This window comes from Dendrobates tinctorius, unplaced genomic scaffold (assembly GCF_039654945.1).
Source record: "Dendrobates tinctorius isolate UK_male_01 unplaced genomic scaffold, ASM3965494v1 ptg000208l, whole genome shotgun sequence".
NCBI classification, from domain to species: domain Eukaryota; kingdom Metazoa; phylum Chordata; class Amphibia; order Anura; family Dendrobatidae; genus Dendrobates; species Dendrobates tinctorius.
Genome location: NW_027361875.1, coordinates 5,126,990 through 5,154,957, shown reverse-complemented (window position 1 = coordinate 5,154,957; position 27,968 = coordinate 5,126,990). Strand labels below are relative to the sequence as shown.

At 46.4% G+C, this 27,968-nt stretch overlaps 1 long non-coding RNA gene across 1 annotated transcript in view; it reads right to left on the bottom strand.

Moving 5' to 3' along the window:
* Positions 1-27,968, bottom strand: part of LOC141058033 (uncharacterized) — a 130,981-nt gene that overhangs the window by 25,571 nt on the left and 77,442 nt on the right. Inside the window, exon 2 of the long non-coding RNA XR_012222079.1 lies at positions 9,562-9,680. This is a non-coding gene — a long non-coding RNA (uncharacterized lncRNA). The remainder of the gene's footprint in view (positions 1-9,561; positions 9,681-27,968) is intronic.

The window sequence follows — 27,968 nt, the reverse complement described above, 5'->3', positions numbered from 1 at the left end:
ATGATAACCAAAAAAATAGAAAACAAGAACAAAGGTGCAAATACTCTCCTGGGTAACGAGAGTTAGTTTAAGTTGACATTATGGCTAGTTATCCCCTCCTGGGGTTCTGGAAGCTGGTTGCTTGAGCTGCTTCCAGGGGAGATGCTCTGGGTGTCCACCTCCTGGTGGGTTGATGAACTGCTGGTTCTCATCTGGCATGGCTGCTGCCTGAGGTACAGCTGGTGTTGTGGTATCAACGGTTGCCGGCGATGGCTCTGCTACCAGTAATTCAGTGGGAGTGGCAGCTGGTACAAATGGATGCGGTTCCACATTTGCGGGTGATACTGCTGCTCTGGCCTTTGGTCTAACATCTGGTGATGCCACGGCCTGTTGGCGTTGGTAAGAGGCTACACGGGGGGTTTGCAGCTGCGGCCAAGGGAACCCATGATGCATTTCAAGATCCCAAAGCTGCCGAGGCCTTTCCAAGTCCTGAAGGTGTCGGATAGTATGTGCCTGCTCCAACCGTACCTTTCTCAACAGGGCTTTCTTCCACTTCCCCATCTCCGTCAGCCTGGTGCCCCCGGATGACTCGTCCAACACCCCCATTTCAAGCTCCAGCAGGCCAGCCTCCGACAATGAGAATTCAGGGGGTAGTCCGTTGGGAGGGCCAGCATCCATACCTGGTGCCTCCCGGCAGTGTGGCCTCAGGTCCGGCACAGGCCTGGTGCGGGCCCTGGTGGCAGCGGTGGTAGTGGTGGCTGTCCGGGTAGATATCGGAGACGGTGGTGGCGCAACTGGCGGTTCCCGGTCTGCGGGGGTCTCCGGTGGAACCAGCGCGGCAGTTCTAGGTCCAGACGGGAGCTTCTCTTCCTCCGCTTCAGCTCCCAAAGCTTCACACAGCAGCGGTGGCAACGGAGAGATGACAATAGACGCTGCCGGTGACATTGCAGCAGTGTCAGACGCTACAGGGTCTTCCTGGTGGAGATCCGGTGTAGCGGTGGTAGGTATCGGTGACACGGGTACCGCGGGTGTAGGCTCCTCCTGGGTGCGCTGCAGATTCAAGGTCCACAAGGCTTCCTGCCTCAGTCATAAACAGTGCGACAGCTGGGCAATCTCATCCTGCAGCTGCTGGCGGTTCATCCTGGAAACCGGGTCGGAGCCTTCAGCCATGGCGCCGGGGAGATTCAGCTCAGCCTCCTCGCGCTCCGCAGGCCTCCTCCCTTCTCCTTCCAATATAGCGTTCTGGCGTTCTCCTTCACGTCGCGGCTCTTTTCCTGCCACTGGTTTCCGTTCCTCCTTCTGGGGGTGGCGTCTTCTTCCAACTCCTCCAAACCAAGCCAGTATATGAACCCCTCGGGGGGAGGACCATGTTGCTGTCGCATAGAAGTTCAGACAGGGGAGGCCCAGGACAGTCCCCGCTCTTTTCTTGGACCACCCATAGTGTCACGCCCTTCTTCACCGCGCTGGCGGCCATTTTTAGCATTCATTTTACAGTCTATTAAATTAGGTCTTCTGCACATTTCCAAAAGTTTTAAGTCCAACAAATCTCAGGCACACAGAACCTGATGGCATCGGGTCTCGTCATCCTGTTCGTGACGCCAAGTTGGAGCGCCCTCACTCACCAGGGCCGTGGGGTACTCGGTACCGGGCCGGTTGATCTTCCAAATGGGGTTGTCACGGCAACAGTGACCCGGTCCATGGCCCTGGGGCTCCATTGCAAAGGGAGTTGTTTCAGTGTGCTTATGGTGGTGAAAGTTTATAATTGATTTGTGACGCCACCTGTGGTGTTCGGCAATAGAGATGTAAGCCGACACTGCAGACAGATCCTCTGGGACAGATGGTGTGGGCAGCAGTGATGTTATAGCCCTCCACAGGCAGGGCTGTAGTCCCAGGGCAGTGTAAGTGAAGTGACACATAAATGGTGTAGTGTCAGGAGCAAGGGATGTAGCAGTGCTGGGCAGATTGGCGCCGGAATAAGCGGAGGACACCAGGGCATGTAGATCCAAAGCTTTACTCACAGTCTGTTGCAGGTACAGGTGCCCGCATCCATGCCGTGTCCTCCGGGTCAGGAGCTCAGCCAACTTCCAGACAAGATGAAGTACTCCTTTCCAACACTCCGCCAACATATGTGCCTTTTCTGAACGTCTCCTCTCCTCTAAGAATGAAGCACTCTCAGTACCGAGTTACACTGGAGTGCCTCCTGTCAGATGTTCCTATGAACTCCACTTGTACGGCAGACAGCTGTAGCCTGCTTCGGGGACTCCTTGCTACTAAGTCCCGGCTCACTAATATGTTGCTGTTGTGCCCCCAAGTCTTGTGTGGGAATAAAGTGGTCACTACTTCTATACCTCCGGTGTCTGCTGCAGGACCATTAGTATCCGTACAACCTCGGGGACCGGATCCCGGCCTTGCGCTTAGAACTTGAAAAGGGTTCTCCTCTAACCCTGGTCATTGTTCTCTTATTCTCCTTACGTTCCGTGCTAATCCTTCTTCCCAATGGAGAATCAAACTTCCTTTCTCTGTCTCCTTCCTGTGCCAGCAGACCCAGATCACTGTGGCCTGCTGCAGCACTTCCTTCTTCCATCCCTCTCCCGGGGATCTTCTCTGTCTCACACTCCGTCCGTCTACATTCTCACTCTCTGACTGAGTGAATGACTGACTAACTCAACTCTTTCCGCTCTTTTGTGTCAACTAAACTCCACCCACCTCCCAGCACGTTTCGTGTTCCAAGCAGGGAGCCACCAAGGGGTGCTATGCTATACTCCAAACAGGGAGCCGCCGAAGGTGCTTTGCTACACTACTTAGTGGTGTGGGGGGTGCAAGTGTTGGAGCGTGGTCAGGAGTCTCCACCTTGCCCGGATGGTGGGGTACCACACTTCAGGAGGAGGTGCAGTACCTCTGTGGCAACTGAACCCTCAGGTGCACCACACATGCCACGATAGGGAGGTGAGGGGACCATGCATACCACGAAAGGAGGGTGAGGGGACCATGCATACCATGAAAAGGGGGGTGAGGGGACCATGCATACCAGAAATGGGGGGTGAAGGCACCATGCATACCAGGAAAGGGGTGTGAGTGGGACCATGTATACCAGGATTAGGGGGTGAGGGGTAGCATGTATACCAGGATAGGGGGGTGAGAGCACCATGCATACCAGGATAAGGTGGTGAGGGTGTAAGGAGGTCAAGGGCCTCGCCCTGTGAATAGTAACATTACTGTGTATTAGGTGTGTGTGTGTGGTATGTATGTTGTGTGTGCATTTGCGTCCACACAACATTAGTTAGATAAGTTAGGTGTAGTACTAGAAAAGGGCCACTAGATGGGGACACTGAGCTCAACCAGTGAGAAGACTGCTGAGGGGTTAACTTAGAGGAGTGGCTAGATATGAGAAAAGGACACAGATTTCCCTCAAAGAGTTAGTTGAGCTGGGGGTAGTCAACAGGACAGGACAAGAGTGAAGAACAGCGGAGTGCCTACAGCAGTAGCCAGCACGTAGTGGTGCTGGAGGCCTTGCATTCAGGGACTGGGGACTGAAGGCTAGCAAGACAGAAGAAGGAGTCTCATCGGTCAAGTCAGCTAGCAAGGAAGAGCTGAAGTGACAACCTAAGCCAGTCTATTGAGTCCAGCCCGTGTCTGGAGAATTGCAAGCCAGGGATGTCCGTGGAAGAGTCCCTGTGGGAGTAGCAGCTGGAGAACGGGAGCTTTGTGGAGAGTTTAGTGAGCTGTGAATCTAGGACACGAACAGGAGCAACAGTGCCTTAAGGGGGTGAGCTTTAATGAAAAAGTCGGGTACCTTTGAGGGCTGAAGTCGGGCTCTGGAAGAAGGGAAGTGTTCCGTGTTCATCGTGCTCCATGTGACGTGTCAGCTTGCCTGTGTGGTGCATATGTGTGAAGTGAAGGAAGAATTGACGTACTGCTGTAGATGAAGATGTATTGCTGTTACCAAGTAAAGAGTCCTGTTGCTGTATTGGACGTGCTGCGCCCTGAAGAAAATAAAGCGGAGTTGTTAAAGTTATTTCCAGCCTCTGTCTGCAGTCAATTGGGTCCCCAAAGTGAACAGCATACGGGTGATGAAACAGCCTCCAGCACAGTGAGTACTGGAGCGGCCGCACAAGCTACTCCCTGGCGGCCATGGTATTACACTTGGCATAGTCAGCAGGATTTCGCGGCCCAAAATGGCGAGACCGCAGCGGAGGTGAAGAGAGAAGAAAGGGTGACAGTGACTGCAGCGCTCTATAAAATGCAAATTGAAGAGAGCAGTGATGGGCAAGTGAAGATGGCTAAAATACCGATTGTGACTGGAAAAATGCTGGAAAGTGAGACCTACAGCCGATTGTGACCAAAGGAGAAGATCTGCAAAGTGTTCCTGTGAGACCTAAAATGGCTGCCAGCAAGATGAAGAACTCTGGCGCCAAATCAGACTGTCAGCAAGGAGCACTTCGTGGGCGTGACAGCGTCTGGATGGCGCCAAATGAGGACTGTCAGTATTGTCGGGTCCGCCCATGGAAGGAGTGGTATGTGCAGATAGACACCCGTCCCTTCCCACTGAATACTGAGGAGTGGGTGAAGAGGCCGGCGAGAGCCCCACCCTGGAACGGGAGTGGGCCTGTAAAATGTGCTGAGTGTGGAGGCCTGACATCAGTGAGACACGAGACAACGTCTGCGATGTATCGGTGCAACTGCAGGGGCATCGGGCGAACAGAGTGGAGCTGGCGACGTCAGGAAGAGTTCAGTCGTGTCACCTGGAGCTGGGAGCAATTGCCGGGGTTCCCTATGCCCACCTGGACCGGAGTCCTTCTGCCCGCGGAGCCACCGACACCTGGCCCTGCTGCACCGGAGAGACGCCCGCACTTAATACAGGCCGCGACACTGGAGATCTCGCGAGGAGCGAGGTCCGCTCCTCATCCCGGAGAGCCAGAGGACGCGGACGCTGCTCCGGCAAGACAACAGGAAGAAATGCCACAGCACACTGCGGAAGATCGGTCTGGTGGTGACGCTGCAGCGGGAGAAAGTGCAGAGCCAGTGGAGACCCTGGCTTCCCGCTGGCAGAAGTTGAAAGAACAGCTGCGGCCTGGCCTGAGTGGAGCTGCGGTGCAGACGGAGGTGAGTGCAGTCCAGCCTCCGCTAACAGCGGATCATACGGCCCCAGCGTTGTCCCCCTGTGAGGACACACGGCCTAAAATCCACCCCGCTGAGCACCTGCACCCCTGCCAGGTGCCTTCCGAGATCCCGGGCCCTCCACTTTACGGCCAGCCTTCCCCGGGGGGTACCGGCCCCCCACCATCTGTTTCCCTGTCCATGTGGATCACGGACATTATCGCCAGGAAGAAGGCGAGGGAGAAGGAGATTTGGGATCTCTTACATCAGGGCGGGGAGAATGCCATGCCTGTCCCACGTACCTACAGGCAGCTGGTGTATACAAATGTGGAGTGGGGTTACGGGTTCATAGAGGAGGAGGACACCCGCAAGAAGATCTATGTTAATGCTGCCTCTGTGAAGCATGGTAGAGCCCCCAAAATTGGAGACTGGGTCTCCTTTTACAAGGAGTAGTGCCCCCGTGGCTATTACGCCGTTGCTGGGATTTTGTGCCCAGGGGAGGATGAGACCTCTGGGAATGTTGCGGAACTGCGCTCAGGAGCCTCCGGAACTGCCTCTGCTCCTGATTCGCGCTAATGAACACCCTGACAGCGTGGACATACATGGTGCTCCCCTCACAGGAAGAGGGGAGGCATCTTTAGGTATGAAGTTTATGTATATGGACATGCGTGTTGTCAGAACATGGACACTACTGTTTTTTTTCTATGGTAACTTGGAAACTTGAAGTGCTCCCCTCACAGGAAGGGAGAGGAAAGGACACTTTTGTTTTTTCTCTGAAGAAGTTTTATGTATAGACACGACGTCATCGTGTTACAAAGAAAAAAATGGACATTATTGTTTTTTCTTGAGTGACTTACTTTTATAGCAGTAGTAAGAATTTTGATGTGAAGAATGTACAGAATAACTGTGTTTATAGGGGACAAAGATTGCTATATTTATAGAAAGGAAACTAAAAAAAAGTGGTTTTGAAATATAGAGAAAATATATAGAGATGTTTATAAATTTATGAGCTAGTAAAGTGTTTATACTTAGTGGGAGTATTTGAAAAAAAAATGTGTGTAGAAAAATATAAAAAAAGAGAAAAAATGGCTTTTTGATATGTAAAGACTAGTATAGACATATATATATATATATATATATTAGTATAAAACAAAGGAAAAATGTATTTATGCTTAATAGTAAAGTGTACAGTACAGTTAGGTCCATATATATTTGGACAGAGACCACATTTTTCTAATTTTGGTTCTAGACATTACCACAATGAATTTTAAACAAAACAATTCAGATGCAGTTGAAGTTCAGACTTTCAGCTTTCATTTGAGGGTATCCACATTAAAATTGGATGAAGGGTTTAGGAGTTTCAGCTCCTTATCATGTGCCACCCTGCCTTTAAAGGGACCAAAAGTAATTGGACAGATTAAATAATTGTAAATAAAATGTTCATTTCTAGTACTTGGTTGAAAACCCTTTGTTGGCAGATGCTGTGTTTCCTCCTTTTTGATGCTCTGCCAGGCCTTCACTGCGGTGGTTTTCAGTTGCTGTTTGTTTGTGGGCCTTTCTGTCTGAAGTTTAGTCTTTAACAAGTGAAATGCATGCTCAATTAGGTTGAGATCAGGTGACTGACTTGGCCATTCAAGAATATTCCACTTCTTTGCTTTAATAAACTCCTGGGTTGCTTTGGCTTTATGTTTTGGGTCATTGTCTATCTGTAGCATGAAACGACGACCAATCAGTTTGGCTGCATTTGGCTGGATCTGAGCACACAGTATGGCTCTGAATATCTCAGAATTCATTTGACTGCTTCTGTCCTGTGTCACATCATCAATAAACACTAGTGACCCAGTGCCACTGGCAGCCATGCATGCCCAAGCCATCACACTGCCTCCACCGTGTTTTACAGATGATGAGGTATGCTTTGGATCATGAGATGTACCACTCCTTCGCCATACTTTTCTCTTTCCATCCATCATTCTGGTAGAGGTTGATCTTGGTTTCATCTGTCCAAAGAATGTTCTTCCAGAATGGTGCTGGCTTTTTTAGATGTTTTTAGCAAAGTCCAGTCTAGACTTTTGATTCTTAATGCTTATGAGTGGCTTGCACCGTGCAGTGAACCCTCTGTATTTACTTTCTTCTCTTTATGGTAGATTTGGATATTGATATGCCTACCTCCTGGAGAGTGTTGTTCACTTGATTGGCTGTTGTGAAGGGGTTTCTCTTCACCATGGAGATAATTCTGCGATCATCCACCACTGTTGTCTTCCGTGTGTGCCCAGGTCTTTGTGCATTGATGAGTTCACCAGTGCTCTCTTTCTTTCTCAGGATGTACCAAACTGCAGATTTTGCAACTCTTTATGTTGTAGCAATTTCTCAGATGGGTTTTTTCTGTTTTTGCAGCTTAAGGATGGCTTGTTTCACCTGCATGGAAAGCTCCTTTGACCGCTTGTTTCCTTCACAGCAAAACCTTCCAAATGCAAGCACCACACCTCAACTCAAATCAACTCCAGGCCTTTTATCTGCTTAATTGAGAATGACATAATGAAGGGATTGCCCACACCTGTCCATGAAATAGCCTTGGAGTCAATTGTCCAATTACTTTTGGTCCCTTTAAAAACAGGGTGGCACATGTTAAGGAGCTGAAACTCCTAAACCCTTCATCCATTTTTAATGTGGATACCCTCAAATGAAAGCTGAAAGTCTGAACTTCAACTGCATCTGAATTGTTTTGTTTAAAATTCATTGTGGTAATGTCTAGAACCAAAATTAGAAAAATGTTCTCTCTGTCCAAATATATTTGGACCTAACTGTATATTCAGGTTTTATTAAGTGAGAATATGATATGTTTGAAGAAAAGAAAATTTTGAACATTTTTGAAAAAAATAATAATAATATGTAGAGTTTTAGTAACATGTTGAGATATACCTATTGTACGGTTTAAAAGGTATGATCAGTTTGGGTACAAGCCTGCATTGCCGAGGATGGCAATGGTTTCAGGAAGGGGGAATGTAAGGAGGTCAAGGGCCTCGCCCTGTGAATAGTAACATTACTGTGTATTCGGTGTGTGTGTGGTATATATGTTGTATGTGTGTTTGTGTCCACGCAACATTAGTTAGATAAGTTAGGTGTAGTGCTAGAAAAGGGCCACTAGATGGGGACACTGAGCTCAACCAGTGAGAAGACTGCTGAGGGGTTAACTTAGAGGAGTGGCTAGATAGGAGAAAAGGAGACAGATTTCCTTCCAAGAGTTAGTTGAGCTGGGGATAGTGAACAGGACAGGACAAGAGTGACAAACAGCGGAGTGCCTACAGCAGTAGCCAGCACATAGTGGTGCTGGAAGCCTTGCAGTCAGAGACTGGTGACTGTAAGGCTAGCGAGACAGAAGAAGGAGTCTCGTCGGTCAAGTCAGCTGGCAAGGAAGAGCTGAAGTGACATCCCAAGCCAGTCTATTGAGTCCAGCCCATGTCTGGAGAATTGCAAGCCAGGGAGGTCCGTGGGACCCTGTGGGAGTAGCAGCTGGCGTATGGGAGCTTTGTGGAGAGTTTAGTGAGCTGTGAATCTAGGACATGAACAGGAGTAACAGTGCCTTAAGGGGGTGAGCTTTAATGGAAAAGTCAGGTACCTTCGTGGGCTGAAGTCGGGCTCTGGAAGAAGGGAAGTGTTCCGTGTTCATCGTGCTCCATGCTCCGTGTGACGTATCAGCTTGCCTGTGTGGTGCATATGTGTGAAATGAAGGAAGAAGTGACGTACTGCTGTAGATGAAGATGTATTGCTGTTACCAAGTAAAGAGTCCTGTTGCTGTATTGGATGTGCTGTGCCCTGAAGAGAATAAAGCTGAGCTGTTAAAGTTGTTTCAAGCCTCTGTCTGCAGTCAATTGGGTCCCCAAAGTGAACAGCATACGGGTGATGAAACAGCCTCCAGCACAGTGAGTACTGGAGCGGGCGCACAAGCTACCCCCGGTGGCCATGGTATTACAAGGGGACCATGCAAACCAGGAGTGGGGGGTGAGAGGACCATTCATACCAGGATTGGGGGATGAGAGGACCATGCATACCAGGAATGGGGGGTGAGGGAACCATGCATACCAGGGTAGGGGGGTTAGAGGACCATGCATACCAGGATAGGGGGGTGAGAGACCATGCATACTAGGATAGGGGGGTGAGAGACCATGCATACTTGGATAGGGGGGTAAGAGGACCATGCATACCAGGATAGGGGGTGAGAGGACCATGCATACCAGGATACAGGAGTGAGGGGACCATGCATACCAGGATTGGGGGGTGAGGGGGCCATGTATACCAGGATTGGGGGATGAGGGGTACCATGCATACCAGGATAGGAGGGAGACAGCACATACCAGGATGGGAGACCATATACCAATAAAAATGCTCGCCACCCGGGCATAGAACGGGTTCATAGCTAGTACATAGTATATTACCATAGACCTTCAAACAAACGGACTAAGTTTTATAGAATTTACATATACTTACTTGTATCTTTAGGATCTTTCAGTTTTTGAATATGGAAATACACCAATAAAGTGCAACATGCCAGTAATGGAATGATAAGTAATAGCTTAAATGATGGCCACCTCATCATTGCAGGACACCTGAAAAACAGCACAAATCAACTTTGTTATAAAAAGTGGCAAGACTTGTCTTCTAATCATGCTACAGATTTTCCTTTTTATCAGGGTTCAGGAATTGTTGGGTCTACAGAACTATTCTTGCGTTTATAAAAAACCTTCTGACCGATAGATAGAAAACTCAAGGATTTCTTAAAAAAAAAAGAAAAAGATTAGTGATGGGCGAGCACTAAAATGCTCGGATGCTCATTGCTTGGATCGAGCAAATTGGAATACTCGGGTACTCGGACAGAACAACGAGCCCAATGTAAGTCTATGGGAGACCCGAGCATTTTTACCGCGATCCCCCTCGGGGGTCCTTTTAAGGAGTAAAAACATCTGAAAATGATGGAAACACTGCTGAAATGACACTGGGACATCATGGGGATCGCCCCTGGAAGCATTCCTGACTCCTAGTTCACAGCTTTAAACAATTTTTTTTAGAGTTTCATGTCATTTTTACTGAGCATCAAAAAACTTACCAAAACGAAGCCAAAACGGATTTTGCTGGGAAATATGTTAAGGAACATCCTTTCCAGGTTAATGACTTGCATATAAGGCAAAATAATTAACTCCAGACCAAAATGTTCCTCCCCCACTTGGGCTATGTTCAGATACAGCATTTTTGAAGTGTTTTTCAACTTTAACATTGCTTTCAACTAGAGTTGAGTGAAACAGGTTGGTCAAATTCAAAAATAGACGACTTTAGCTAAAGTCGGGTTTCGTCGATTGAAACCCGACCATAGCGTGAGGTCGGCCATGAGGTCGCCGATCAGAGCGCCAAAGTCGCATTTCAAATAATGCTTCCAGCGCCTTTTCTCAGCCAATGATGGAGGACGCACACTGTGGGCAACGCGATGACATGGGCAGCGGCCACCACCATCTTAGAGAAGGGCATTGAAGTGATTGGCTGGCTTTGTATGGCATCACAGTGGGTATAAAAGGCTGTGACCGCCGACCGCCATCTTACTTCTGCCGATCTTACAATAGGGAGAGGTGCTGCTGCTGCTGATTCTGAATAGGGAGAGCATTAGGCAGGGAAGAAGAGAAAAAAAATTGCTTCTGCCGATAGCGCTTTTCACTGTACAGTTAGTGTGCAGTGAAAGGGGTGGATTTTTGTTGTGTGCAGCAGCACTGGTGGTGATTAGGCTGCCTTTTAAGGCTACCTGCTAGCTGCATTGCTGTGTGCACAGTGCTGTTCAAACTGCTTTTTTAAAAGCACTCCAACTTTTATTATTTTGTCCTGGTGAGTTACTGAGCATTCATTTTTTCACACATATAGCGGTGTACGCTCCTCACACACTACCGTGTACTGGCTGGTATCATGGACAAATAGAAGCTCTCTTGGTGTGACTCTGGAAGAACAAGCCGAGGAGTTTTTCCATTTTTCCAGACCTACACCTTAGAGAGCTGTCCGTTTTTCAAACAGTTTCGTATATTTGCTGTTTGATCACGGTCAAAACTAGACAGAGACAGCGTGTGTCAGTCCCTATACAAATAGACAGAGATTGACAATTTTCCATACAGACACCGTATAGCGGTATACGCTCCTCACACACTACCGTGTACCGCTTTGTATCACGGACAAATAGAAGCTATCTGTGTGTGACTCTGGAAAAAAAAGCCGAGGAGTTTTTCCATTTTTCCAGACCTACACCTTAGAGTGCTGTCCGCTTTTCAAACTGTTTCGTATATCTGCTGTTTGATTGCGGTCAAAATTAGACAGAGACAGCGTGTGTCAGTCCCTATACAAATAGACGGAGATTGACAATTTTCCATACACACACTGTATAGAGCTGTCCGATTCTCAAACAGTATTGTATATCTGCCGTTCGCATTACAGTCACATCTATACAGAGTCAGTGTGTGTGACACTCCGTAAATACATATACGGAGATTGTTAGTTACACAAAAAGCGTATACAGCTGTACACTTCTGATACAGTTCCGTGTATCTGCTTTTTGGATTACGGTCAAATACATACTGTGAGTGCGTCTGTGACTAAAAAATTATATACGTAGATTTAATTTTTTTAATACACCTTACACGGCTGGACGCACCTCATACAGTACCATCTCTCTGCTGGTATTTTTGGTACATTTTCCCAAACATGAGGAAGTATGGTGGAAGAGGCCGTGGACGTGGGCAGGGGGCGCAGCTGGTAATGATGGTGGTGGTGCATCGGCTGGTTCTGGCAAAAGCACAATAGCAGCTAAGGCAGGAGGTGTTGAGCCTGCATCATCGTCTGGCCCAAGAAGGACTGTAAGGTTGCCTTTTCTTGGAGTAGGAAAACCGCTTTTAAAGCCAGAGCATCAGGAACAGGTTTTGGCGTACATTGCCGAAACAGCCACCAGCTCTATTGCCTCCTCTTCTGAACGTTCAAAACCTGCAAGAACGGAGTCGTCAGTGCACGGTTCTGGTCGGAAAAACACCTTTCCTTGTGTACTTCACCCCCACCAAAAGATTAGGATGCGGCAGCCCACACTTCAGATTACTCTATGGAGCTCTTTTCACATACCATGCCTGGGTTATCCAGTCAAATCCAGACTTCCCCAGTCCAAGATGAATCTGACATGGAGTGCACTGATGCACAGCCACTGCTAGATTATTCTGCTAGTATATCGACCCAGAGCACTACATTACCCTCACAGTCTATTGAGCCAGAATCTGACCCTGATGAAACTCAGGTGCCCCTTCCTGCATACTATACCACCTTGCACGGTGACACAGAGGAAGGTAAAGAGGAAGGTGCAGATGACTTTGAAGAGGAGGTGATGGATGACCCAGTTCTTGATCCGGATTGGCATCCATTGGGGGAGGAGGGTGGCGCTGGCAATAGTTCAGATAAGGAGAAGTATCCGCAGCAGGCATTGACATCGCAGCAGCAGTTATCTGGCAGGCCCGTAGCTGTCCAAAAGCGTGGAACAAAAACTAAAAGAGTTGCAGGACAGCTTGGCCAGATGGTCAACTTAGCACAGCGTGCAAGGCCAGAAAATGTATACCATAGTAGGAAGAGTGCAGTGTGGCACTTCTTTGTCCAAAATCCTACTGATGAGGCAAACGTTACCTGTAAGAAGTGCGGAAGGACCTTTAGCCGAGGTAAACAACTCAGAAATTTGAATACCAGTTGCATGCTTAGACATCTAATCAACATGCACTTGCAAGTGTGGACGGACTACAAAACCTCATGTAGCACATGTGCACCTGCTCTGACTGAAAGTAGCCTACAATGCTCCATTTCTTCCCCCACTGTAAGACCACCGCCACCGTTAAGCACACCACCAGCACTAAATATGGAGGTATCGTCGCAAGGCCAAAGCACTCAGGGAATCACAATGGTTTTGCAACACAACACTGAATCTAGGCCATCACCACCAATACCGTCACCAACCCCCTCTCACTCCGTCCGGTCCACCGCTTCTTCCCCCATATGCAGCTCTCCAGTCCAGCTCACCGTACAAGACACTCTGAGCAGGACAAGAAAGTACGCATCCTCTCATCCGTGTACACTTTGTTTGAATGCCTACATTGCCAAACTAATCTCTTTAAAGATGATGCCCTACCGTTTGGTTGAAAGCAAAGCTTTCCACGACCTCATGGCCTACGCTGTCCCACGCTATGACTTATCCAGTCGGCACTTCTTTTCTCAAAAGGCCATCCCTGCCCTCCACCGGCATGTGAAAGACCGCATTGTCCATGCACTAAAACAGACAGTGAGTGGAAAGGTGCACCTCACAACAGATGCATGGACCAGAAGGCATGGCCAGGGCCGTTACGTGTCCATCACTGCGCACTGGGTTAATGTGGTGGATGTAGAAATAGGGGGAAAAATCCAGCTCCACACGAAATCAAGTTTACAAATTTATTCCAACATGGATAATAAACAAGTCAGCTCCAGGATTGCATCAGCTCACACAGGAGCGACATAGGTGACGCGTTTCAATCGCTACATGCGATCTTTATCAAAGCTAACATATCAAGATCACACACAGATTTAAAAGAAACAGAGACCAATCATCTATCTAGTACATGTCACATGACCAGAAGGTCCTGTTCTAATAGTGCAATTCACCAAGCAACGAAATCAAAAAAACTACATCAAATTTATACAGAAAAAACATATAAGATATAGCCATATAAATGTAAAAGGCATTATTGATGTAAAATAAATTTGATGTAGCTTTTTTGATTTCGTTGCTTGGTGAGCTGATACAGTCCTGGAGCTGACTTGTTCATTATCCATGTTGGAATAAATTTGGAAACTTGATTTCATGTGGAGCTGGATTTTTCCCCTTATTTCTACATTGAATTTGACCACTGCAGGATGGTGTTCCGTGCTCCTATCAAGTCGGTGAGCTGGCTTTATATTTCTATATAATGTGGTGGATGCAGGCTCCACTGGGGACAGCGGTGGTTGAACAGTGCTGCCTAGCCCACGATATAGGAAACAGTTGGCTGTAGGCTTTCGATCGTCCTCCTCTATCAGCGAAAGCTCGTCCACAGAGCGCAGTCGCACGAGCACTCCATCCGCAGCTGGCAGTGTTGCACACGAGGTGTCCCACTATCGAACAGCTAGTGGTAAGCATCAGCAGGCTGTGTTAAAGATGATGTCTTTGGGCGACAACAGACACACCATGGAGGTACTGGCCGACTACTTGAACAGACAAACTGAGTCATGGCTGAGCAGTCTACATCTTGAGGCAGGCAAGGTAGTCAGTGATAACGGCACACACATACCTTGCCTGGCTCACACTTTGAACCTGGTGGTGCAGTGCTTCCTTAATAATTATCCGGAGTTAACATCCCTGCTCCATAAGGTGCGAAGACTGTGCTCACACATCCGTCGCTCAAATGTCCACTCCACTCATATGCAGAAGCTGCAGCGATTGCTCCACCTCCCAAGCACCGCCTAATCATAGACGTTGCAACAAGGTGGAACTCCACCCTGCACATGGTTGAGAGGATGTGCAAACAGAGGCAGGCTGTAATGCATTTGTGGGAGGATACACGGGCACGCAGTTTGAGGGAAGACATGGAATTCTCGGGTGTGCAATGGTCAAAGCTGAAAGACCTCTGTAAAGTCCTCCAGTGTTTTGAGGAATGCACACAGCTGGTAAGCGCAGACGACGCCATCATAAGCATCACTTATGCGTCTGCTCATGCAAAGTTTGACGCACATTAAGGATCAGGTGTCTGCAGTGGAGGAGGAGGTAAGCCTTGATGACAGTCAGCCATTGTCTGGTCAGGGACCTATCCTGAATGAGGTGTAGGAAGAAGAGGAAGAGGAGGAGGATGAAGGGGGATGATTATTTTGGGCAGGAGGATGCTTCTCAGGGGGCAAGAGAAAATGTTGGCGTTCCAAGGTCAGGTACAGTGTTTGTGCGTGACTGTAGGGATGTGGATTTGCCAGAAAGTGCTCCTCCACCCACCACTGACAGTGCATCATTGACACCTGGAACATTGGCCCACATGTATGATTATGCCTTGCAGATCCTTCAAAGGGACCCCCGCATTGCCAAAATGATGAGGGATGATGACTACTGGCTGTTCAGCATCCTCGATCCAAGCTACAAAGGCAAATTACACAACATCATGCCACAGGAGAACCTAGGATAATATTGGCTAACAAACAAGCAACTCTGGTAAATCGTTTGCTTGAGGCTTTCCCAGCACACAGCAGTGGTGCTGGTTCTCTCACGAGCCGTAGTTGGCACAATGGAGGAGGTGTTCATGGTGCACACAGCCGAAGTGGCGTTGGAGACAGGGGTTTAATAACCATGTTGTGGAATGATTTCTCAAGTACCACTCACACGACTGCTAATACTGCATCGATTAAAAGTGACAGGAGACAGCAGTTGTCAACTATGGTTACAAACTACTTCTCCTCCCACATCGATGTTCTCCCTCACAGGTCATTCCCCTTTGACTATCGGGCCTCTAAACTGGACGCCTGGCCTGAATTAGCACAATATGCCTTACAGGAGCTCGCTTGCCCTGCTGCTAGTGTGTTATCTGAAAGAGTCTTCAGTGCTTCTGGATCAATCCTGACAGAAAAAAGGACCCGTCTGTCTACCCAAAATGTTGATGATCTAACCTTCATTAAAATGAACCATGCATGGGTTTCAAAGGATTTTGTCCCACCTTCCCCCGATGACACATAGGTTGCCAGAAAACTGCCTCGCTTTTGTCCTCCTCTTCCTCGGACTTGCCCAATTCCGCCCTTTGCAGCAACTGAATGTCCAGCCAACACATCAACATATGCCATTTTTTAAACCTCCCTACCTGGGCTGCCCACCCCCCCAATGGCTGGGGTTAACACCTGGCGCACCCGGGCAAGTGCCATTGCTCTGAAAAGGTGGATGGGCCCACAGATGGCCGACGGTACTGGCACAGGGCCACTTATAGTACAATACAGTGTCTCTGACGGTGGGGGGGCCCACTCGCCGTCAGACTCACCAGCGTACTATGAGGGGCCCTGTGCCAGTACCGTTGACCATGTGTGTGCCCCCCCTGCTTGGTCATGGCCACAGCACTTGCAAGTTGCAATACTTACCTCTCCTGCTCCATCACTGTGTAGTCTGGTCAGTTAAATCCTTCACAGGGATGGCCACTAGAAATTTGGTGTATTGATCGATGATGGTTAAGATGTAGCTATGCCCTGTCCTGCTGGCCTCTACCTTCAGATGATCAATGGCAACCATTTGAAATGGACGTCAACTTACAAGCGGATGCAGTGACGCTTTAAGATCACCTTTCACAGTTGTGATAGTCACAGACGTGTGACATTCCTGCCACCATTTTTCAATGTCTCCTCTCATGCCAATCCAATAGAATCGCCTATAGTCTGTGGCTTCTGTCTTTTGCACTCCAAAATGACCAGACACATCATGATAGGCAGTGAGGACCATGTCTACATCTCTCCCTGTGATCACAATTTGATGGAGACAAGTAACGGTGATGTGATCCACGCTACTGCGATAAAGCAATCCTTTCTTCACAAAAAAACGTTTTCACTGTCTCCACAGACACAGGAAATGAGGGTCTGCATCGCCTCTGCAATATCTACAGGGAGGTTTTCCCACGATGAGTAATTCCCAAATTTCTGCTAACACTCGACTTTCCGTCTGTACTTGTATCCATGTAGTTTTCAGTAGCGGAGAGTCTGGACTGGCTTTCTGAGATTGAAACATATACGAAGATTTAAAAGTACCACTACACTGTATACTGTTGTACGCTTTGACTACCTTTCCCTTTTTCTACTTGTTAAATTCTGGTGTAATACATACTGAGCCTATGAGTGTCTGTGTCTGACTCCGGAAGTATAGACGGAAATTTACAATTACCCCTAGACTGGATACACCTGGTATGTGCTGATACAGTAACTTTGTTCAAAATTTTGCATTACGGTATCATCCATAGTGAGTGAGCGTGTGTGGTTTACACCTTCTATATATACGGTGAATCAGAGATACCAATTTTAAACCTATACTCGATACAGCTTGTATCTTGTTATACAGTACCTTTGTTCGACATTTAGTATTACGGTCAGATCCATACTGAGTAAGCATCTGAGACTGACTACGGGACTATGTATATGGAGATTTCAATTGTACCCTATAATATATATACTTGCTATCTTGTTATCCAGTACCTTTTTTCCAACATTTTTTATTATGGTCAAACCCAGACTGAGGGAGCGTCTGAGGGTGACTCCGGAAATATATACCGAGATTTCAAATTTGGCCAACACTGCATACAGCTGTACGCTTGTGTTACACTACCCATTTAAAGCTTTTCATATTCTTGTGTAATCCATACTGGGCCTGAGAGCGTTTGTGTCTGCCTCCTGAAATGTATACAGAGATTCAGAATGAATCATAGAATCATAGAATCGTAGAGTTGGAAGGGACCTCCTGGGCCATCTGTTCCAACCCCCTGCTCAAAGCAGGATTCGCTAAATCATCCCAGTCAGATGTCTGTCCAGCCTCTGTTTGAAGACTTCCATTGAAGGAGAACTCACCACTTCTCGTGGCAGCCTGTTCCACTCATTGATCACGCTGTCAAAAAGTTTTTTCTAATATCTAATCTGTGTCTCCTCCCAATCAGTTTCATCCCATTGCTTCTAGTCTTTCCTTGTGCAAATGAGAATAAAGTTGATCCTTCTACAATGTGACAGCCCTTTAGATATTTGTAGACAGCTATTAAGTCTCCTCTCAGTCTTCTCTTTTGCAAACTAAACATTCCCAAATCCTGCAACCTTTCCTCATTAGACAGGGTTTGCAGACCGGTCACCATTCAGGTCGCTCTTTTCTGAACTTGCTCCAGTTTGTTGATGTCTTTTTTAAAATGTGGTTCCCAAAACTGGACACAATATTCCAGATGAGGTCTGACCAAAGAGGAGTAGAGGGAAATAATGACTTCACGTGATCTAGACTGTATGCTTCTGTTAATACATCCTAGAATTGCATTTGCCATTTTTGCTGCTGCATAACACTGTTGACTCATATTCAGTCTGTGATCTATTAGTATACCCAAGTCTTTTTCACATGTGCTGTCACTTAGCCCTATTCCTCCCATTCTGTATATGCTTTTTTCATTTTTATTGCCCAGATGTAGTACTTTGCTTTTCTCCCTGTTAAAACCATTCTGTTAGTTGCTGCCCACTTCTCCAGTTTATTTATATCTTTTTGAATCCTCTCTCTCCTTCTCTAGTATTAGCTATCCCTCCTAGCTTTGTGTCATCAGCAAATTTAATCAGTTTACCCTCAATTCCTTCATCTAAATCGTTGATAAAGATGTTGAACAATACAGGGCCCAGGACAGAGCCCTGTGGTACCCCACTTGAAACATTCTTCCAACTGGATGTGCAGCCATTTACGACCACTCTTTGGGTCCGATCACTAAGCCAGTTATGAATCCACCTAACAGTTGCCGTGTCCATTCCATACTTAGTCATTTTTTCAATAAGGATTGTATGAGAGACTTTGTCAAATGCTTTGCTGAAGTCAAGATATACTACAGTCATATGTTAAAGTTTGGGCACCCCTATTAATGTTAACCTTTTTTCTTTATAACAATTTTGGTTTTTGCAACAGCTATTTCAGTTTCATATATCTAATAACTGATGGACTCAGTTATATTTCTGGATTCAAACGAGGTTTATTGTACTAACAGAAAATGTGCAATCTGCATTTAAACAAAATTTGACCGGTGCAAAAGTATGGGCACCCTTATCATTTTCTTGATTTGAACACTCCTAACTACTTTTTACTGACTTCCTGAAGCACTAAATTGGTTTTGTAACCTCATTGAGCTTTGAACTTCATAGCCAGGTGTATCAAATCATGAGAAAAGGTATTTAAGGTGGCCACTTGCAAGTAGTCCTCCTATTTGATTCTCCTATGAAGAGTGGCATCATGGGCTCCTCAAAACAACTCTCAAATGATCTGAAAACAAAGATTATTCAACATAGCTTTTCAGGGGAAGGATACAAAAAGTTGTCTCAGAGATTTAACCTGTCAGTTTCCACTGTGAGGAACATAGTAAGGAAATGAAAGAACACAGGTACAGTTCTTGTTAAGCCCAGAAGTGGCAGGCAAAGAAAAATATCAGAAAGGCAGAGAAGAAGAATGGTGAGAACAGTCAAGGACAATCCACAGACCACCTCCAAAGACCTGCAGCATCATCTTGTGCAGATGGTGTCACTGTGCATCGGTCAACAATACAGCGCACTTTGCACAAGGAGAAGCTGTATGGGAGAGTGATGCGAAAGAAGCCGTTTCTGCAAGCACGCCACAAACAGAGTCGCCTGAGGTATGCAAAAGCACATTTGGACAAGCCAGTTACATTGTGGAAGAAGGTCCTGTGGACTGATGAAACAAAGATTGAGTTGTTGGGTCATACAAAAAGGCATTATGCATGGAGGCTAAAAAACACAGCATTCCAAGAAAAACACTTGCTACCCACAGTAAAATTTGGTGGAGGTTCCATCATGCTTTGGGGCTGTGTGGCCAATGCCGGCACCGGGAATCTTGTTAAAGTTGAGGGTCGCATGGATTCAACTCAGTATCATCAGATTCTTGACAATAATGTGCAAGAATCAGTGACGAAGTTGAAGTTACGCAGGGGATGGATATTTCAGCAAGACAATGATCCAAAACACCGCTCCAAATCTACTCAGGCATTCATGCAGAGGAACAAATACAATGTTCTGGAATGGCCATCCCAGTCCCCAGACCTGAATATCATTGAACATCTGTGTGATGATTTGAAGCGGGCTGTCCATGCTCGGCGACCATCAAACTTAACTGAACTGGAATTGTTTTGTAAACAGGAATGGTCACAAATACCTTCATCCAGGATCCAGGAACTCATTAATAGCTACAGGAAGTGACCAGAGGCTGCTATTTTTGCAAAAGGAGGATCTACAAAATATTAATGTCACTTTTATGTCGAGGTGCCCATACTTTTGCACCGGTCAAATTTTGTTAAAATGCAGATTGCACATTTTCTGTTAGTACAATAAAGCTCATTTGAATCCAGAAATATAACTGAGTCCATCAGTTATTAGATATATGAAACTGAAATAGCTGTTGCAAAAACCAAAATTGTTATAAAGAAAAAAGTTTAACATTAATAGGGGTGCCCAAACTTTAACATATGACTGTATATCTACAGCATTTCCTTGATCCACCCAATCAGTGATTCCGTCATAGAAGGAAATTAAGTTAGTCTGACATGACTTATTAGTTACAAACCCATGCTGACTCTGTTTAATCACTTCATTCTTTTCCAGGTACTGACATACATGTTGTTTAATAATTTGTTCAAAGATCTTTCCTGGTATAGAAGTCAGACTCACCGGGCTATAGTTGCCTGGGTCCACCTTCTTCCCCTTTTTGAAGATAGGAACAACATTTGCTCTTCTCCAGTCTTCTGGCACTTCTCCTGTTCTCCAAGAATTTTCAAAGATTATGGAGAGGGGTTCAAAAATTTCTTCTGCTATCTCCTTCAGTACTCTGGGGTGTAATTCATCTGGACCTGGAGACTTGAATTCATTTAGGTTAGCTAAGTGTTTCCTCACTGTCTTTCTGTTTATAGATATCCTGGATTCTTCTATTCCCTTAATAGGACAGTGAAGAACAGTTGATGTTACATTTCCTTTCTGAGAAAAAACAGATGCAAAATAGGAATTTAAAAGTTCAGCCTTCTCAACATCCTGTCTTACCATTTCATCATTTTCATCCTGTAAAAATCCTATAGCATCTTTGACTTTTCTTTTACTTTTGACATATTCCCAAAATCCTTTATTATTGCTTTTGACATCTCTTGCAAGCCTCAATTCATTTTCAGCTTTAGGTAATCTGATTTGTGCCCTGCAGGTTCTGCAGACAGCATTATATTCTTCTTTAGATATGCCTCCCTCTTTCCATGTTATAAACATTTTTTTCTTCCTTTTTAGCATGTGCTTAAGTTCTGTGTTCATCCATCCTGGTTTCCTTAAATGCTTCCTATTCTTCCCTCTTTTCGGAATTGTTAACAACTGTGCTTTGAGAATTTCATTTTTCAAGATTTCCCATCCTTCCTGGACATTTTTGTCTTTAAGGATATCCAGCCATTTGATCCCTCCAATTCTCTTTCTGAATCCCTTAAAATATGCCTTTCTGAAATCTAACCTTGACGTCTGAGTCTTCACAGGTCTTCCTCCTCTAGTTATCCAAAATTCTAAAATAGCATGGTCGCTACCTCCTAGGTTCCCAGCCACTTTTACCTCCTCAACCATTTCCTCCCTGTTTATAAGGATTAGATCCAAGGTAGCAGTTCCCCTTGTTTTCTCCCCTACCTTTTGGAAGATAAAGTTGTCAGCAAGAGAGAATAAGAATTTCCTTGACCTGTTAGTTTTTCCTGAGAGAGATTCCCAACAAATGTCTGGATAGTTGAAATCTCCCATGACAACTATGTCATATTTTTTGGAGAACTTGGCCATTTGATGCATAAAGAGTTCATCCATATCTTCAGCTTGCACAGGCGGCCTGTAGTAAATGCCTACAATTGTGTCCTTTCCATTGTTCTGTCCTTGTATTCTTACCCAAACAGTTTCCACAGAACTCCCAGTCTCTGAAGCTTCAATCTCTGTGCAGATATACGCGTTTCTAACATACAATGCGACACCTCCTCCTCATTTATCAAGTCTGTTTCTTGCAAATAAGTTGTATCCTTCTAGTCTTGTATTCCAATCATGTGTATTGTCCCACCAAGTTTCAGTGATTCCAATGACATCATATTTCTTTTCCTGTGTTAGTAGTTCCAATTCTCCTTGTTTGTTGCCCATGCTTTGTGCATTAGTATAGAAACATTTTAGTTTGTGATAGGTTTCTCTTTCTCCAATATTTTTATTAATTAGATTCTTTTGTCTTTGTTCTTCCTTTCCACTTCTAATAGCAGAGTTCTCAATAGTAGAGTTGAGCGACTTTTGGTTTTTTAGGGTCGCGTTTCGTTTCGTGAAACCCGACTTTTCCAAAAGTCGGGTCGAGCAAGATCGTCCGATTATAGGGAAAAGTCGGGGTCGTCCCGAAACACGAAACCCAATGTAAGTCAATGGGGAATAAAAGTCGGCAGTGAGAGGAGGACAGGAAACACACCTACAGTGCCCATTTGAATGCCAAAAGCATCAATTCTTCTTACTTAAGCTTGTCAACCTTAAATAACTTCATAATACAAGTTACGCACTGAAAAATGGGGGTTATTTGGCTAAAGTTGTGGGGGGGGGGAGGGCTGGCTGCAGGTTTTCATGTGCCCTGGGCGAAAGAGCGCCCCTTTAACACATACCACAACTCATCATGCTCCGATACGGCAGATAAATAGCGGTATAGTACAATGAAAAATACCTCACTTTTTACATCTCATGACGAGGCCCATCTATTTCTCCATACAGAATCATTGGTCCCATATAATGTTTGAAACAGTATATGATGAGCTCCACATAATGCTACAGTATATGTTGGTCCCCATGGATGAAGCTCCACTGTCTTATGGGCCCAAATAATGCTCCAAACATAATGGGCCCCATTTCTAATGCTCTAGTGTATAATGGGCCCTGTAAATGCTGCTCCAGTGTCTGATGTCCACCTTTGGAATGTTCCAGTGTATGGTGGGCCCCATCTATCATTCTCCAGAGTATAGTGCTCCCCAAAAATTGCTGTCCCAACATTGAAAAAAATCAAATAAGTCTCCTCGCTAGGGAATCCCTGTACTTGTCTGGACAGGTGCTGTAGCTTGCTTAACAGCTCGCCAGCCGTTCTCACACCCAGTATGGATTGCACGTGATTGCACAAAGGTTAGAAAGGGTACCGTATCCCTGGATAACATGTATGGATAGCGTACACATTCAAAATATATGTCTCAGGAGGCAGGCTCAGACGGTGTCAGGCCCAGTATGGATTGCACGTGATTGCACAAAGGTTAGAAAGGGTACCGTATCCCTGGATAACATGTATGGATAGCGTACACATTCAAAATATATGTCTCAGGAGGCAGGCTCAGACGGTGTTAGGCCCAGTATGGATTGCACGTGATTGCACAAAGGTTAGAAAGGGTACCGTATCCCTGGATAACATGTATGGATAGCGTACACATTCAAAATATATGTCTCAGGAGGCAGGCTCAGACGGTGTCAGGCCCAGTATGGATTGCACGTGATTGCACAAAGGTTAGAAAGGGTACCGTATCCCTGGATAACATGTATGGATAGCGTACACATTCAAAATATATGTCTCAGGAGGCAGGCTCAGACGGTGTTAGGCCCAGTATGGATTGCACGTGATTGCACAAAGGTTAGAAAGGGTACCGTATCCCGGAATAACATGTATGGATAGCGTACACATTCAAAATATATGTCTCAGGAGGCAGGCTCAGACGGTGTTAGGCCCAGTATGGATTGCACGTGATTGCACAAAGGTTAGAAAGGGTACCGTATCCCTGGATAACATGTATGGATAGCGTACACATTCAAAATATATGTCTCAGGAGGCAGGCTCAGACGGTGTTAGGCCCAGTATGGATTGCACGTGATTGCACAAAGGTTAGAAAGGGTACCGTATCCCCGGATAACATGTATGGTTAGCGTACACATTCAAAATATATGTCTCAGGAGGCAGGCTCAGACGGTGTTAGGCCCAGTATGGATTGCACGTGATTGCACAAAGGTTAGAAAGGGTACCGTATCCCCGGATAACATGTATGGATAGCATACACATTCAAAATAAATGTCTCAGGAGGCAGGCTCAGACGGTGTTAGGCCCAGTATGGATTGCACGTGATTGCACAAAGGTTAGAAAGGGTACCGTATCCCCTGATAACATGTATGGATAGCGTACACATTCAAAATATATGTCTCAGGAGGCAGGCTCAGACGGTGTTAGGCCCAGTATGGATTGCACGTGATTGCACAAAGGTTAGAAAGGGTACCGTATCCCCGGATAACATGTATGGATAGCGTACACATTCAAAATATATGTCTCAGGAGGCAGGCTCAGACGGTGTTAGGCCCAGTATGGATTGCACGTGATTGCACAAAGGTTAGAAAGGGTACCGTATCCCTGGATAACATGTATGGATAGCGTACACATTCAAAATATATGTCTCAGGAGGCAGGCTCAGACGGTGTTAGGCCCAGTATGGATTGCACGTGATTGCACAAAGGTTAGAAAGGGTACCGTATCCCTGGATAACATGTATGGATAGCGTACACATTCAAAATATATGTCTCAGGAGGCAGGCTCAGACGGTGTTAGGCCCAGTATGGATTGCACGTGATTGCACAAAGGTTAGAAAGGGTACCGTATCCCTGGATAACATGTATGGATAGCGTACACATTCAAAATATATGTCTCAGGAGGCAGGCTCAGACGGTGTTAGGCCCAGTATGGATTGCACGTGATTGCACAAAGGTTAGAAAGGGTACCGTATCCCTGGATAACATGTATGGATAGCGTACACATTCAAAATATATGTCTCAGGAGGCAGGCTCAGACGGTGTCAGGCACAGTATGGATTGCACGTGATTGCACAAAGGTTAGAAAGGGTACCGTATCCCGGAATAACATGTATGGATAGCGTACACATTCAAAATATATGTCTCAGGAGGCAGGAGGCAGGCTCAGACGGTGTTAGGCCCAGTATGGATTGCACGTGATTGCACAAAGGTTAGAAAGGGTACCGTATCCCTGGATAACATGTATGGATAGCGTACACATTCAAAATATATGTCTCAGGAGGCAGGCTCAGACGGTGTTAGGCCCAGTATGGATTGCACGTGATTGCACAAAGGTTAGAAAGGGTACCGTATCCCCGGATAACATGTATGGTTAGCGTACACATTCAAAATATATGTCTCAGGAGGCAGGCTCAGACGGTGTTAGGCCCAGTATGGATTGCACGTGATTGCACAAAGGTTAGAAAGGGTACCGTATCCCCGGATAACATGTATGGATAGCATACACATTCAAAATATATGTCTCAGGAGGCAGGCTCAGACGGTGTTAGGCCCAGTATGGATTGCACGTGATTGCACAAAGGTTAGAAAGGGTACCGTATCCCCTGATAACATGTATGGATAGCGTACACATTCAAAATATATGTCTCAGGAGGCAGGCTCAGACGGTGTTAGGCCCAGTATGGATTGCACGTGATTGCACAAAGGTTAGAAAGGGTACCGTATCCCCGGATAACATGTATGGATAGCGTACACATTCAAAATATATGTCTCAGGAGGCAGGCTCAGACGGTGTTAGGCCCAGTATGGATTGCACGTGATTGCACAAAGGTTAGAAAGGGTACCGTATCCCTGGATAACATGTATGGATAGCGTACACATTCAAAATATATGTCTCAGGAGGCAGGCTCAGACGGTGTTAGGCCCAGTATGGATTGCACGTGATTGCACAAAGGTTAGAAAGGGTACCGTATCCCTGGATAACATGTATGGATAGCGTACACATTCAAAATATATGTCTCAGGAGGCAGGCTCAGACGGTGTTAGGCCCAGTATGGATTGCACGTGATTGCACAAAGGTTAGAAAGGGTACCGTATCCCCGGATAACATGTATGGATAGCATACACATTCAAAATATATGTCTCAGGAAGCAGGCTCAGACGGTGTTAGGCCCAGTATGGATTGCACGTGATTGCACAAAGGTTAGAAAGGGTACCGTATCCCCGGATAACATGTATGGATAGCGTACACATTCAAAATATATGTCTCAGGAGACAGGCTGAGACGGTGTTAGGCCCAGTATGGATTGCACGTGATTGCACAAAGGTTAGAAAGGGTACCGTATCCCCTGATAACATGTATGGATAGCGTACACATTCAAAATATATGTCTCAGGAGGCAGGCTCAGACGGTGTTAGGCCCAGTATGGATTGCACGTGATTGCACAAAGGTTAGAAAGGGTACCGTATCCCCGGATAACATGTATGGATAGCGTACACATTCAAAATATATGTCTCAGGAGGCAGGCTCAGACGGTGTTAGGCCCAGTATGGATTGCACGTGATTGCACAAAGGTTAGAAAGGGTACCGTATCCCTGGATAACATGTATGGATAGCGTACACATTCAAAATATATGTCTCAGGAGGCAGGCTCAGACGGTGTTAGGCCCAGTATGGATTGCACGTGATTGCACAAAGGTTAGAAAGGGTACCGTATCCCTGGATAACATGTATGGATAGCGTACACATTCAAAATATATGTCTCAGGAGACAGGCTGAGACGGTGTTAGGCCCAGTATGGATTGCACGTGATTGCACAAAGGTTAGAAAGGGTACCGTATCCCCGGATAACATGTATGGATAGCATACACATTCAAAATATATGTCTCAGGAGGCAGGCTCAGACGGTGTCAGGCACAGTATGGATTTGATGGCCCAGATTACACAGCGGAGGAGCAGGGAGAGGTAAAGATTGCAAATGCTGGGGCCCTGCCCAAGCAAGGGGGGCCCACTCGTGGGCGTCGGTACTGGCACTGGGCCCCTCATAGTACGGTGGTGTGTCTGATGGCGGGTGTGCACCACCGCCGTCAGAGACACTTGATTGCACTATGAGGGACCCTGTGCCAGTGCCCGCGCCCAAGAGTCGGCCTACCCACCTGTCCAGGGCAACGGCACTCACACGGTGTCGTGCGCTAGGTGGTGACCCCGGCCATGGGGGGGGAGGCAGCACAGTTAGGGAGTTTTAGAAAGTGGCATATGTTGATGTTGGACATTCAGCTGATGCAAAAGGCGAAATAGGTGAAGTACCAGGAAGAGGTGGACCAAAGCAAGCCATTTTTCTGTTACCCTATGTGTCATCAGGGGAAGGTGGGACAAAATCCTTGGAAACCCATGCGTGGTTTATTTTAATGAAGGTTAGATCATCCACATTTTGGGTTGACAGACGGGTCCTTTTTTCTGTCAGGATTGATCCAGCTGCACTGAAGACTCTTTCCGATAGCACACTTGCAGCTGGGCAAGCGAGCTCCTGTAAGGCATATTGGGCCAATTCAGGCCAGGTGTCCAGTTTAGCGGCCCAATAGTCAAAGGGGAATGACCTGTGTGGGAGAACATCGATATGGGAGGAAAAGTAGTTTGTAACCATAGTAGACAACTACTGTCTCCTGTCACTTTCTATCGATGCAGTATTACCAGTTGTGTGAGCGGTATTTGAAAAATCAGTCCACAACATTGTCATGAAACCCCTGTCTCCAACGACACTTCTGCTGTGTGCACCACGAACACCTCTGCCAAGCTGCCCCCGGCCCGTACGGCTCGTGTGAGAACCATCACCGCTGCTGTGTGCTGGGAATGTCTCAAGCAACCGATTTACCAGAGTTGCTTGTTTATTAGCCAATATTAGGTCAAGGTTCTCCTGTGGCATGATGTTTTGTAATTTGCCTTTATAGCGTGGATCCAGGATGCTGGCCAACCAGTAGTCGTCATCGTTCATCATTTTGGCAATGCGGGGGTCCCTTTTTAGTATCCGCAAGGCATAATCTGACATGTGGGCCAATGTTCCCGGTGTCAATGATGCACTGCGAGTGCTGGGTGGAGGAGCACTTTCTGGCAAATCCACATCCCTCCAGTCACGCACCAACATTTTCACTTGCCCCACGAGATGCATCCTCCTCCCCTAAGTAATCATCCCCATCATCCTCCTCCTCCTCCTCTTCTTCCTCCACCTCGTCCAGGAGAGGTCCCTGAGCAGACAATGGCTGAATGTCATCAAGGATTCCCT